The sequence below is a fragment of the Paroedura picta genome, chromosome 2 (genome assembly GCF_049243985.1).
Source record: "Paroedura picta isolate Pp20150507F chromosome 2, Ppicta_v3.0, whole genome shotgun sequence".
NCBI lineage: Eukaryota > Metazoa > Chordata > Lepidosauria > Squamata > Gekkonidae > Paroedura > Paroedura picta.
This window is the reverse complement of record NC_135370.1, coordinates 73,210,520-73,224,829: the sequence shown is the minus strand read 5'-3', so window position 1 is coordinate 73,224,829 and position 14,310 is coordinate 73,210,520.

Sequence of the window (14,310 nt, the reverse complement as noted above, 5' to 3'; positions counted from 1 at the left end):
GTAATAGATAAAGGTGAGCATCCGGTGTTTTGAAACGGATGGGAAGCCTCCTTCCCTCTCTTAGAAATAAGCATGGTGGTTTTCTCTTTCCCCTTTTGGAAGAGTCAGGTACAGTATGTTACAGATAACCTGCTCCCCAGTTGCTAAGCAACTGATCTCCTCTCCTACCTGCTAGAAATGAGCTGGGAGTAAAGTGAATGGACACCCTGTTCCTCTTTGAGGGAAGGCGCTGAATGTGTCTCATTGAGAGGTGATTGTCAACAGCAGGGAAGACAAAGCCCAAGCAGGCTTGGGCCTAATGAGGGTAATGTCAAGTGGCCCATCATGCATTGCTCTCCCCCCTGTCTGTCCCTCAACAGAATAAAAACATTGATACCTTCAAAAGGGAAATGCTGGGGCTACAGATTTCGTTATTGACCTGATCAAGCACAACACATTTTGCTTTTCAGGAGGCTACAGCCTCTACATCACTGCTTGTATAGCATCCCAGTTATCTCGGGGAAATATCAGCGTGTCTTTGGAAGTGCAACAGTTCTATGGAGCTGCTGTCTTTTTGTCTACATATTGGCCATGGGGTTGTCGTGAAGATAAAATGAACCTACTGCCAGTTATCCTGGAGGAAGAGGGATGTGTTAGGATTATTAAGATACACGTATTCCTTACCCCAAAGAGTACTTTAGTGAAGTTTGGAGAAATAACAAAGTTCATAATCTTTGCAGCACCACATCACAGCTGACTTGTGGAGATCCTGTAGCAAGAGACATTCAGAGGAGGTTTGCCTGCCTGGGCATGGAGACCCTGGACCTCCTGGGTGGTCTCCCATCCCAATACTAACCAGGACTGGCCCTGTGTAACTTCTGAGAACTGATGAGGATGAGTTTCCTGCACTACTCTTCAGAGATGACAGATAAAAGGCAACCTACAGCTCTTGTTGGAGAGCAATGATTCTCTTTGTTTGTTTATAGCTATCATTTTCTTCTCCATGTTGTCTCACCACAAACCTTTCACATAGGTTAAGCTGACAGGACATGAATGGCCCAAGACCATCCAGCAAGCTCCCATAGTAGAGAGGGGATTCCAACTTGGAGTCTCCCAGATCCTAGTCTGGCATTCTATAATAAGAGAATGTGAGCTGAATGAGAAGCTTTTGCACCCTACAGTACTCTCCACATGCAACAGAAAGTATGTCATATTCGTCACCATGAGCTTTTAGAATTATATCCTCTTCAAAGCCAACAAATATCCTTTCTTCTCTTTTCTGTTCCACTAAGATTAAGATTCAGAGTTTGGAATTAGAACCATTTGGATCAGGAATTCAAATGTTAGAAAATCTGGAATTTCCAAGTATTATTATTATTATTATTATTATTATTATTATTATTATTATTATTATTATTATTATTATTATTATTATTATTTCGATTTATTTCTCACCACTCCCAAATGGCTCATGGCAGGTTACAGTGTCTTAAAACCCCATTAAAACTCCCATTTAAAGACTTTAAAATGTCACAGTACGGCGGCACAATAATAAGATCCCCTTCCTACCCCCCTTCCTAAAAAAAGGGGGGGTGGAGGAGAAGGAGGTCAACGATGTTCAAGAAGAAGTCCGGGGGAGAGGAGTCGATGTACCACAGCAGCCCCAGACTCAACCATAGACCTGGCGGAAGAGCTCCGTCTTGCAGGCCCTGCGGAACGTTGAAAGGTCCCGCAGGGCCTGCAGCTCTCCCGGGAGCTCATTCCACCAGGTGGGGGCCAGGACCGAAAAGGCCCTGGCCCTGGTTGAGGCTAGGCGTGCTTCCCTAGGGCCGGGAACTGGGAGTAAAGTGAATCTGAAACTCTGTTGAGGACAGTAGGCATTTCTGTCTTTTTAAAGAACACCAATAGTTAAACTATTGTGCCCCAAACAGTTGAGGAGCTGTGGGATGTGCAGATAGCAACAGCCACTATTGTCAAGCAGCAGCGCCAGGCCACAGGAAATGACTGAAATCGGTGCATAAACTGGGAACATGCAAATGCAAAATGGAGGAATTATGAACCTGGTGGGCCTTCAGAAATTGCTAGCAGCATTGTCAGTTTGTTTGACTGGAGGCCGGGTACTTGTTTGTCTACAAGTAATCCTTTCTCCCATGTAATACTGAGAGATTCAGAGGCAGTACAGGATGAGCTTTAGAGTTCTAGGAAAAACGTGTCCCTCTGTTCCAGATTCTAAATCAGGGAAGATGAACAAAACAAACATGCATCTGTCAAGCCAAATCCCCTGGCTGAACAAATGAGGACTTTTGATGGTTGCTTTACTGACGCTGGTTCTCCTTGGGCAAGTCCGGTGATCCATGAATAGTGTTCTCTGCATTCTGTGACTTGCCACCCCCTGTACATGGATTGCCAGGGACTCCTCTAAAACTCCTCTTACTATTTCTTTTGTTGAAAGTCAAAAATAGGGTGGGGAGATATTTCAGATGGACAGCCATGTAGTCTAGCACAGTCAACCGAGATGTTAAACACATCGTGGCCATTGTCTGAAATTTTTGGTTAGAATGGCAACATGTTTGGTGAGGGGGCAGTAGAGCAAAGTGGGCAGCAGCACATTATGTGTCTGCACTTAACTGCCCTGCTTATATTTGTACTCTCCTGCTTTTCTGTTCTTGATATTAAGTGATTGTTGGTGCCCCCTCTAGTGATGAACCTGATCATTTTCTAAGAATATATAGAAGTTATTGGACTGTTGCCAAATAGCCCAATTACCCAACCAGAGTTATGCATTATTTAAAAAAATGTTTCACAGATTGCATACAGAAGGAAGGGAAATTATACACCCCCACATATACACCTAAACACTTTTCTACTTTTCTTATGCCGCTAAAGAAAAGTATCTGGCAAATGGAACCGCAAGCCACTGGCCTTAAAAGGATGCAAATCACTACCAAATGATTTCTGTTTCGTGACTAAATAGAAAACCAGTTTTTGTCTCTTGCTCTGTAAAACATTAAGTACAACCTACTACCAGCATAATTTCAAATCTGCATTTGTGTAGGAGCATTATCTGTTCTGTAGCTGTGTTGGTCTGAAGACCACCCACCCACCCCACCCATTGAACCTACTGGCTGCGTCCTTCCACCCAGAGCCATGTGGCTGAACAGCTGGGTCAAAGCAATATAAAACGAACAAAGGTTGGGTCCCAGGGCACCCTTAAGACCAACATAGCTTTATTCAAGGAAGAAGCTTTTGTGTGCATGCACACTTCCTCAGATATGGAAAAAATGGTTCACTTTTCAGAACAAGAGAGGTGCTTTTGAATGAAGTTAAATCCTTGCTTGCTTTCTCATTGGGAGGGGAAATCTATGTACTCACAGGAACTTCAACCCAACTTCTAGGGATGTAGGAACAAATTCAGAGGGTAGAGTTTTCATCCATTCCTAATCTGGTTTCAGTTAACTCTTTACTGTCCTTTTAACTACACTTTCTTTTGCTGATTCAAAGGGAAACATGGACAAAAGCACACTTTAAGGGAATTCTTCAACAGAAATAATGATAATCCAAACAAATGGGGGGGCACTTATCCTGCCCCCACTCCCCAGCACTTGAGCATATCACTTTTGTTCAGCCCCTAGATGCAATGTAGTCATTAGTACTTACTGCTGGAACAGAGAGCAGAGCCCTATGAGGGAAGCAAGATGAGAAAGAAGCACTCAAAGGAAGATGATTGCTCCCAAGCCTCCTTCTGGCAACAAGGAAGGGATCTGGCTTGCGGGTGGCCAACTTGGGGTTCAAGTTATTGATCCCCAGGACAGCACAGATAATGTGTGGGTGTGTGCTCTGTGCTGTTTCCAAGCAGGCAGGGGCTGGGGGCTGGGAAGGTAGGCAAAGGGTTTGCATTGGAGGAATGAAGGCCTCTGGAATCTCCCACACATAGAAACAACAAGGCTGAGAATCCTTGGCCTCCAGATCCCACATCCAATCAGGAGCTGAAGGCAGTCAGGCATGGCCACCTATCAGCCACCCATCAGCTATGGTCTCTAATCAGCCACCATACTGCAGCCCTGCTGGCTTCCTTTCTCTTGCTCCCCTTGGCACTGGGAGGTCAATGGCCTCACTCTGCTGAACTCCTGCAAGGGCAGGAGGCAGGGAAAAATTCAGAGTGTTCCCTCCCAAATAGCTGGAGCACCTTAAGGTCTAAGAATTGTTTTGTGGCATAAGCTTTTATGGACCACTGTGCACTGTCAGATTAGACACTGTGAAAATGAGTATAAGCAAGAGCAGGTGGAATGGAGGATGTTGTTACAAAGTGAAATAAAGATGCCTGGAAGTCCCAAATTATATTAGTATCACAGTGACATCCTAAGCAAAGTCACTCCCTTCTAAATCCTTCAAAGTCATTGGGTTTAAAAGATGTAATTCTGCTCTGGATGTCTTTAGTTGGCCTCCTGGGCTCACTTTGTAACAACAACCAATGTGAATAGAATACAAATAGAAATGAGATCTAATCAAAAGGATAAATGATCCAGTCGGAATGGATGTAGACCTCTCCCAATTGGTGATGAAATTGATAAAGTCGGTATCTTTTATGCATAGAGAAGATCACTTTGGGAGGTTAGTAAACCCCTTCCATTCTCTGTGCAGCCTATTTGATTTGGTTAAATCTGCATATGAATCCCAATTTAGCCATTTCAGTAGGAGCTGCCCATTGAAATGTTTTGCTGAATTATTACCACTCTGAAACATTTTTCTTTTCTGAATAAGATTGGCAAACAGCTGGGTGGCTCTAGCTAACCCCACCCCCACCCCCACCCCATGAAGTTTCATGAGCATTTGTTTCAGAAAAGTATTTATTTATTTCGGTTTTTAATACTTAGATAGTAAATTGAGAGCTGCCTTTGATATTTATGTTATTGTTGTATTTGGAGTTTTTATTGCTGATATGAATTGTCTATTGAATGAATAGTATTTGCTTTTTTTAAAGTAATTTATGAGAGATTTTTATACAGATTAAAAGAAAGGAGAAAGAAAAGGCTCAAAAAGGAAAAGAACAAAGAACAGACATGTCACCATTATTACAATAATTTTTGAGTTGCCAGACAAACAGTTCATAAACTGTAATCTATACAGATTTTTCAATTCATACCAAGCTTACTTCTTGAAATTAAAATTAAAACTAATTTTAAATTTACTTTCTTTGGTCTATAAGCCACAATTCATCCATTTATTTGTCCCTTTCCTGCAAGAAGTCAATAAGAGGTTTCTAATTAGTCATGAAGGAAATTGTCTTCTCTCTAATCAGGGATGTGAGTTAAGTTATTTCAGTAAATTCTAACATCATTAACAGACACTCTGTTGTAGGTTAGTTTGTAGTTTTCTAATTCAGAGCGTAAAAGAGTCTCATAGTTGTTATATAAATTTTTAAAACGCTGCAAGGCTATTTTCCAGATTTTTATGAATCCTAAAAATAATGCTTCTGGTTTCATTTGCATGTCTTTTGCATGCATGCATGCAAGCTTGCATGTATTTGTATCCAAAGTTTTTGTGCTCTGCTACAAGTCCACTATGAGCCTCTTGTGGTGCAGAGTGGTAAGGCAGCAGAAATGCAGTCTGAAAGCTTTGCCCATGGGGCTGGGAGTTCAGTCCCAGCAGCCGGCTCAAGGTTGACTCAGCCTTCCATCATTCCAAGGTCGGTAAAATGAGTACCCAGCTTGCTGGGGGGTAAACAGTAATGACTGGGGAAGGCACTGGCAAACCACCCCATATTGAGTCTGCCATGAAAACGCTGGAGGGCATCACCCCAAGGGTCAGACATGACTCGGTGCTTGCACAGGGGATACCTTTACCTTTACAAGTCCACTACCTATGGTCAAAAGTTCCTGTCAATTGTTCATGTTTCCAGCATTTATTTGAAGTATTTTTATACATTTTACCCAAAGTATCTGCTTTCTGATATAATAAACACATAGCCAGGGGGTGCATGGGGTCTGGCAAGTCACAGGTTATGTTGGCCTGTCCTAAAGTTCTGGGGACTATCCTTGTTGGGAACTGGAGGCCTGATTCAGCCTGATGCAACATTTAGTGACCCAGGGCAAGTCACAGTTCTGTTAGGGCTATTCTCACAGAGCAGTTCCCTTAGAACTCTCTCAGCCCCACCTACCTCACAGGATGTCTGTTCTGGGGAGAGGAAGGGGAAGGTGTTTGTAAGCAGGATGCTTCCAGGTAGTGAAAAGCAGGATAGAAAAAACAGCTCTTCTCCTTTTTCAGGCTCAATTCTCAGTATGGTTGCCAACCCCAGGTCAAGAAATTCCTGGAGATGGGGGGGGGGTATGTGGTTTGGGAAGGTGAGGGATCTCAGCAATGTATAATGTCACCCACTTGATCCTACATAGCAGCCATTCTGTCCACAGAAACAGGTCAATGTATGGAAACCATTTGTCATTCTGGGAGATTTCCAGACCCCACCTGGTGGCTGGTAACCCTATTCTAAGATGGGAAGGATGGTTACAGTAACCAGCAGCCTATCATGAGCAAACAATGTGACAGGGCAGCCAAGCAGCATAATGATTCTGGACAGAGCCTAGGGAATAGCTGCCAAGACTGGGAACAGGCACACCTGTCCCCAGGTAACTGATGGTGAGGTGCTGAGCTGAGAATGTAAGTGGGTTGGCTGTCCTGGTTATACACAAGTGGGCTCCAAGCACATCAGGTTAGGATGTATGACCAGCTGTCATATATCTTGCTGTAATTAAAGGACGTGCCTGTGTTCTCCCCCCTCCTCCTTCCCTTCCACACACACACCGTGTAATCCTTTGCTCCCAGCGGTTCTTGGCTGGCAGCCACACAGAGCCAGAGCATCTGGTAATAGCCGGTCACTGAAGACAGACAAGAGGAATTGACGTCAGCACTGGGGAAGCCGGGGAGTAGGTTTCTGCCAGGATCCAGACAATATACCAGCCTAAGGGGGTTACAGTAACAGCTGGTGGGGTGGGGCTTCAAAGAGCACAGGATTTAAAGGGCCAGGATGTCACTCACATGACTGTTTCATTTCCCCGTTGATGGAAGTGGACTCTCCCTTTTCAGGCAGTGCATATATTTGTTAGACACTGTAACCTCCTCCTGAAATCATGATTATTTTCCAGTCCTCATATGCCTCCTGCGACTTGGACCAGTCTGTTTGTCTTGGTCATGTGATGTGTCATCAAGCAGTCCCCTGGTCTCTACTAGAAATAGGTTCCTGGGTTACAAAGTGGGCTGATAGATAAGCCTCCTTTCAGCTTCTCCCTTTTCTTACAATTGTCAGAGAAAAGAACAGGGAAACAGTGTCTGAATGGGGGGGGGGGGATTTGAGACAGGCTCTGAGGAATCCTGTCAAGATCTGGAGTTTGCATTGAGGAATAGTGGACTATAAGATCACTAGAGCAAAAGGAAGTTGGGGTGGGATGGGGAGGGGATTGAAAACCATGTCAAGATTCTCCTCTCCTTTACTTTTCAATTCCTACTTCATCTATTTCAATTTAACTATTTCAATTCCTACTTTATCTGTATGGGAGCTAAGGAATACACTAGCGCAAAAGCTTTTGACCTCACATTGGATCCCTGTTTTTGAAGGTAAGTTCATATTTAGGAAGGAAGGAAGGAAGGAAGGAAGGAAGGAAGGAAGGAAGGAAGGAAGGAAGGAAGGAAGGAAGGAAGGAAGGAAGGAAGGAAGGAAGGAAGGAAGGAAGGAAGGGTTTGTTGCTGTGTATTAGGACCTCACTCCATTCTGGAGAATGTTTGAAATTCCAAATAATATCAAAGCAGACAAAAATATTGTAATTAGCATTGTATTCAAATATATTTTTCACCCACATCCAGCATATAATTAATGAAGTATTTTTCTATCCCAGAAAGTAGAAACAGTGCAGATTAGACTGGCCACTTCCACTGATCAGCTAGAGATCAGTGGAACTAGCAACTCCCATGGCCCCCACTGGGGCATTTCCCAGGCTCCAGGGAGCTCCCTTCCAGCCTGCAAAATCACTTCTTCTCTCAGCCAACAATTTATTTTATTTTCAAGTTTTTCCACATCAGACTCTGTTTTTACCAGATCAGATCACTCATTTGAAATTGTTTCTGTATAGATCCTGTAGGCAGCATCTCTGAGTATGTTCTTCAGAGCAGCAAAGAGAATTGTATACAGTAGCCTCAGGCAAGCATGTGGAGCTTTGGAGACAGGGAACCCCAAAAGCTCAGTAATCTTCTTCAGAACACCAGCCAATGCAGTCCCGGCAGGAAGGTGAAAGATACAGGAATAACCAGGTCCCTGCTGTTGATTACAAGCGGAACCATAATTGTCTTTTGAATCTCTGGTACTGCTGGGATAGTGGGACATCTTGTGGTAAGACCTTGAATTACACCCTAGACCTGATGATGCAAAAACACCTGATGGGCATTTCTGGACAAAACACACAGAGACAGAAACACCATTTTCATTTCCTCTGAAAATGAACAGTTTCCTGATGTTTTTAAAGCACCCACTTTTCAGATTCATCTCGCTAGATTTGTCTGAATGTCCTCCCCCCACCCCAGCTCATGTTGGTAGAAGCAACAACACATTTTTGAAATGGAGAGGAATGTGAAGCACAAACCTGGATGGCAAAACCTAATAATTGCATTTACTCAAAATAGTAGAAACTTTGAAATTTGGGGGTTTGACATTGTTTAACTGTTTTTTAGCAGCATATGTTAACATGACCTAGGGAAGTGGCAGGCCTGCCAGAATGCCATCAGACTTCCATAAGGAAATAAAACATTGAAACAGTATAGACAATGAGAATTCCTGCAGAAATACTGATTCTGTGAACGTAGGCAGATTGTTAGTGGGTGGGCAGAAGGGATTGTGTCCATGCTTGGCTCCCGTGGAACTTTCTTGCTTGCCAGGGAAATGCTGAATGCCACTTTGGGGTCAGGAGGTGAATTTCCTCCAGGCCAGACTGACCAGGGAATCTGGGGTATTTTTTGAGGGGGGTCATTATCTGGACATGGAATTGGGGTCACTGTGGGTTGGCCAGTAGTTGTGAATTCCTGCATTCTGTAGGGGGTTAGACTAGATGACACTGGAGGTCCCTTCCAACACTGATTCTATGATTGGACATTTGCATTTTTAAAAGAGGGACTGCAATCTCCACTCCCACTTCTTCTGCAACTCTCACCTATTATCTTTGCCCTTAAATGTTTGCAACTGTGTGGGCAGGTATAGTTCAGTGGATGTATCACATTTCTTTGCCCCTTGTGCTCTTACTAGGAGGCTTTACACAACCCAACTCCCTCCTTTACAAGGGAGTAAGGCATATTGAAGCCAGTGGGGTTATTTCTGATTGGACATACTTCAGATTTCCCTGCAGGGGGCACTCCTCTGGAGTTTACCTCTGAACAAGCTGTGGCCCTGCCAGGAACTAAGGAAGAGAGATTTAAATCCTATCCCACTGCACAGCATCTCTGCAGTTCTCTGAGCTCTTCTATCCATAGCCTTGGAGCAGGCTGATATCTCCTTCTCGTCCCTTTAAGTGATGTTCAGCTGCTCTCAGCAGGTCTGTTCTCTCTGGAGTGTTTTCATTCCTAATCAAGACTTTAAAAAAAAAAAAAAAGCTTTGGTGGTGTTTTCCTTTTTGGTTAATCTACAAAAGTCAATTTTTTTTTCCTGCATACCTGTGGAGTCTTCCAATAGCTGGGAATCCTACCTCTTCTGTGGGCATCCCTGTCATTATTTTTGGTAACCCACACAGGGACTGGCCAGTTTGCTCTGGGATTAAGTGGTGGAATTGTTTGATACTGGCAATGCTTTGTGCCCAAACTCACGTGGGGAGACCGAGTCCAGCAGAGCTAACATCCAGGATGATTCTCACAACCACCTTGTCTTTTTCTGTGTGACCTTTTCCATTAATGCTCTTGGGGATCAGACCAAGGACCCCCACTTAAAATGCCTTCCATCTAGCTCTTGATTTTTACCCATGAATTTACCTCCCTACCTTCTTGAACGACCTTACCAGCTGTCTTCAGTAGATACTTACCTGACAGGTATGTATGTATATTTCTATCTGACATGCTAGATTGGGATGGCTTTCAACATTCAAAATCATCATAAACACAGTAAAATCAACAACATGTGTAGTCAACTCACTCCCTACATGATTGGCCCTCCCTTGGGGTATGCCACCAATATGGAGAGAACCTTCTGTCAATGAGGCCAATCAAATTCACATTGTACTTTGCCAATGAGTGCCAATCAGGTTAGACCACGCTCTGCCAATCAGAGCCAATCAAGTCAAATTGCATTCAGACAGCCAGGAAAAGCCTCTACCTTGGGAATGTTTACTCCTGAGAGAGGGCCAATCAGTTCAAATTGCACTCTGCCAATGAGGGCCAGTCAGATCAAATTGCATGCAGACAGCCAGAAAGAGCCTCTACTCATGAGTAAATCATGAGTCTCTACTCATGAGGAAATCATGGCTCCTGCCCTGAGAAAGTTGACTCATGAGTAAGTTGACTTCAGCCAGGATAGTTTAGCCCCAATCAGGAGGGAGCTCTTAGCCAGGCAAAGCTAATAAGAGATCAGTTCTCCAACTCCAGCTTCCTGTCAGTTTCAAAAGTTTGCTTGGTGGAAGAAGAGCTGGCCTCAGATCATGTTCTGCCAGTAAATTGCCCTGGCCTCTTTCAATTTGGAGGACATGGGAGGGAGCAAGTCACCTCCTGGCACAGTCTTTGCATGCCTTCTGGGGGGGTGCTGTGGAAGGCCCAGAAACATCCCCCTGCCAGCCCTCTGGGACACAGGGCAGCCAGGAAAAACCTCTGCCCTGAGAATATTTACTCATGATTGAGAGCCAAACAGTTCAAATTGCACTCTGCCAAAGAGGGCCAATCAGGTCAAATTGTGTGCAGACAGCCAGGGAAAGCTTTTACCTTGGGAATGTTTACTTTTGAGTTAGTAATGGACTTCAGCCAGCAAAACCTAATAAGGGGTCTGCTCTCCGCCTCCAACTTCCTGCCAGTGTCAGATATTTGCTGGGTGGAAGAGGGGTTGCCCTGCTGCCAGTAAGTTGCTCTAGCTTTCCAATGACATGGAAGTTGGAAAAAGTGTAGACATGACACAGAATCACTATGAGACCATGTGGACATGTGGAGGGGAGAGACACTGTTTACCAGTAGCACTTCCCCAGTAGAAGAAGAGTTGGTTTTTATACCCTGCTTTTACCCTGCCCAAAGGAGTTTCAAAGTAGCTTATAATAGTCTTCCCACAACAGACAAACAGGTAGGTGAGGCTGAGAGCACTCTGAGAGAAACTGCTCTGTAAGAACAGTTTCTAACAAGACTGTGACTAGCCCAAGGTCACCCAGCATGTGGAGGAGCAGGGACTCAAATGTAAGTCACACATTAGAAATGACTGCTCTTAACTACTACACCAAGTTGTACCAATTGCTATTGCCTGAAAGATGTAGCTGGAGCACAGGCAGAAGAAGCTGTTGCAGGAAGGTGGTGAAAGTCTTTTTTGACTTGCTCATTGACTGTGATGAGATTATTTTTCTTTAAATCTGGGCCTTCTGGCCAATGGCTTCTCAGCAATCCAAGGATGGAGATGCTCAGGTATTTCCTACATGGAGAGGTGATGGTGTGGTTAATAAGATTTGCAATTTGAGAAGGGGAGAATTCTTTTATCTTCTGTGTTCTCTCTCTCTCTCTTTTTGTGTGTGCACGTGTGTATGTGTATTGGGGGGAGTGCAACACAGCCTTCCATCCACATCCCAAGCAGCCCTTTCCTCCAAGGGAACTGATCTCTGCAGTTTGGAGAGGAGCTTTCATTCTGTGGGTTTTCCACGTCCTGCCTGGAGGCTGGCACCCCTGACCTGTGGTGGGAATGCTAGCTTCCAGCTGGGACCTAAAGATCCCATTTCTGGGCTTTCTCAAAGCCTGAAGAATATTTCAAAGGGTTCTCAGTGGTTAAAAAGTTGATGAAAGCTGACATAGAGGCAGTAATAAAGAAACCCCCTATGAGTTCTTTGCCAACCAGTGTTTTCATGTTAGATTGTAACATACAACTGTTGTTGATTTACTCTGATATTGAACTGAATGGAAGAACGTACTGACTGAGAGGGTTTAAGTTCTTTAAACAAATTTTGCTATCAATTAAATATTTTCATTGAAGGAAGAAACTGTGACAAGTGTATGGATTATTGGATGTTTATTGTTATTAGCAATTCCTGCCACCCAACATTTCTCTTTGTTTCCCATCTGAAGCCTGGTATCCCTGCACCTCCATGGCATCCAAAGCCAGGGCTTTTGTCCAGGAGGGTCTGATGTCCTGAAATTCTGGCAAATCCTCAAGTCCCAACCTCTCCCACCCTGCAGCCTCTCTGCCACAGAGTTTCCCCCTCCCAAGCAAGCCCTTTCATCTCCAGGACCCCGGAGATGAATTGTCATTGTAGAGTCCCCCTCCAAAACAGCCATTTTCCCCTGGGGAAAAAGGACTGTTTCCCTCTATAGGCCAATTCCAGGAGATTTCCACCCCACACCTGGAGGTTGGTATCCCCTGGGTCAGGAATGTTCCTTGAGATTTGGAGGCAGGGCCTCAAGTGTCCAGGGGTGGGCAGGAGCTTTTGCCATGAAGCGAAGCCAGCCTCCAGGAAGGTCACAGTTCAGGTGTGCATCCTAGGGCCTGTTGTATTCCTGGGTACAACGGCCTTTGCCTCTAGTGTAATAATAAAATCATAACATTTTAAGCATCAGTTATAGCAGCTATTTTGTGCCTCCAAGTGCTTTGGCCCAGCTGGCGGAGGAGAAGGAGATGAACTCCCACTTGCTTGGGTTGCATTGGGAGTGCATGTGTCTCGATGCACCCTTTTTGTGATGTTTGCTGGTTTCTTTTTTTTAATCTGGTAGGATGCCACAGAGGGTGGGATGCAGAAACAGAGGGGTGCCAAGGTCATAGATTGCCTAAGGCACAAAAAAACCTTGGCCTACCTCTAGATGTGTCACCATAAAAAATACATTTGGGCTTGTGGGTCACCATACCGAAAAGGTTAAGATCTAGTGGCTTGCCATTTCAGTACCCCTGGAGGTATATCCCATCTGCTTGGGTACTAGTGCGCTGGAGAAAACAGTCAGCTCTCACGTCAGTGCATGGGATTGGGCTCTGAAATACGACTAAGGCTGGAGCACTCCTGGAGCACGGAGAAAGAAAAGGCAGTTGGCTGCTAGACATGATATTGGGACTGGGAGGCAAATTTCCTCCAGGCCAGACTGCCCAGGGATTCTGTTTTTTGTTTTTGTTTGTTTGATTGTATGTTTTTTTGTTTGTTTTGCATCATCTGGCCATGAAATTGGGGTCACCGTGGAAGGGCAGATAGTTGTGAATTTCCTGCATTCTGCAGGGGGTTGGATGACCCTGGAGTCCCTTCCAACAGTTCAGGAAAATCTTGAGAGGTGGAGACAATGGCTCCTGGTGAGTAACACTCCAGAAGTAGCCTAAGAATATGTTATGAACAGCCAACTGGGTTCTTCTTCAGCACTTTCTAAGTAAGTCCCCTGCATGTGCAGGCATAAGCTTTAGTGAGGATTCACATGTCTCTTGCAAATTTCCTTGCATTTTCCCCCCTTCACCAGCACCAGGAAAGGATAGATCTGTGCATCACCACTGCCCCCTGCTGGATATGACTGCAGCCATTTAGTTATGCAGCCATTACAAAATAGAACCGTAGATTCAGGTGGGCAGCCAGGTTGGTCTGAAGCAATAAAATAAAGTTTGGGTCCTGTGGTGCCTTTAAGACCAGCTCTGGGTATATGTTTCTGAGCACATGAACACTTCTTCACTTTAAGGACTCATAATAGAAATGTGTGCTTCAAAAAACCTCTCCATCTTTCCAGGTCCATAAGACAGAAATATAAATCCTTCAACAGACATTTAGGGGAGTGAGGGTGTGTGGAAAGTTTTGGGACACCGTGATGAGAATCAGAAAAGCTGCTTATGTTCCTCAAATAGCCTCTCTCGTTGCCTCAACCACCCCTCCCTGTAAGGCAGTGGCCCCAACCCCCGCTCCGGGGACCGGGGCCAATCTGTGGATCAGTCAATACCGGGCCGCGGCTCCTCCTGGTCCTCCTCCCCGGCTGCTGCCTCGGGGGCTGTCCTGCCACTCTGCCACCGGGTCACCTTTGGTGCTCTTCAGCGGCCGCCATGGCTGGGGCTCCCCCTCGGCATGGCACTGTGCAGCTGCTGCTGGCAGCGCCCCCCAGCAGGCAGCGGGAAGTCGGGGGTACCGGCAGAAAGGCAAGTGGAGCAGGGGCTCAGGCGGCAATGTCCTT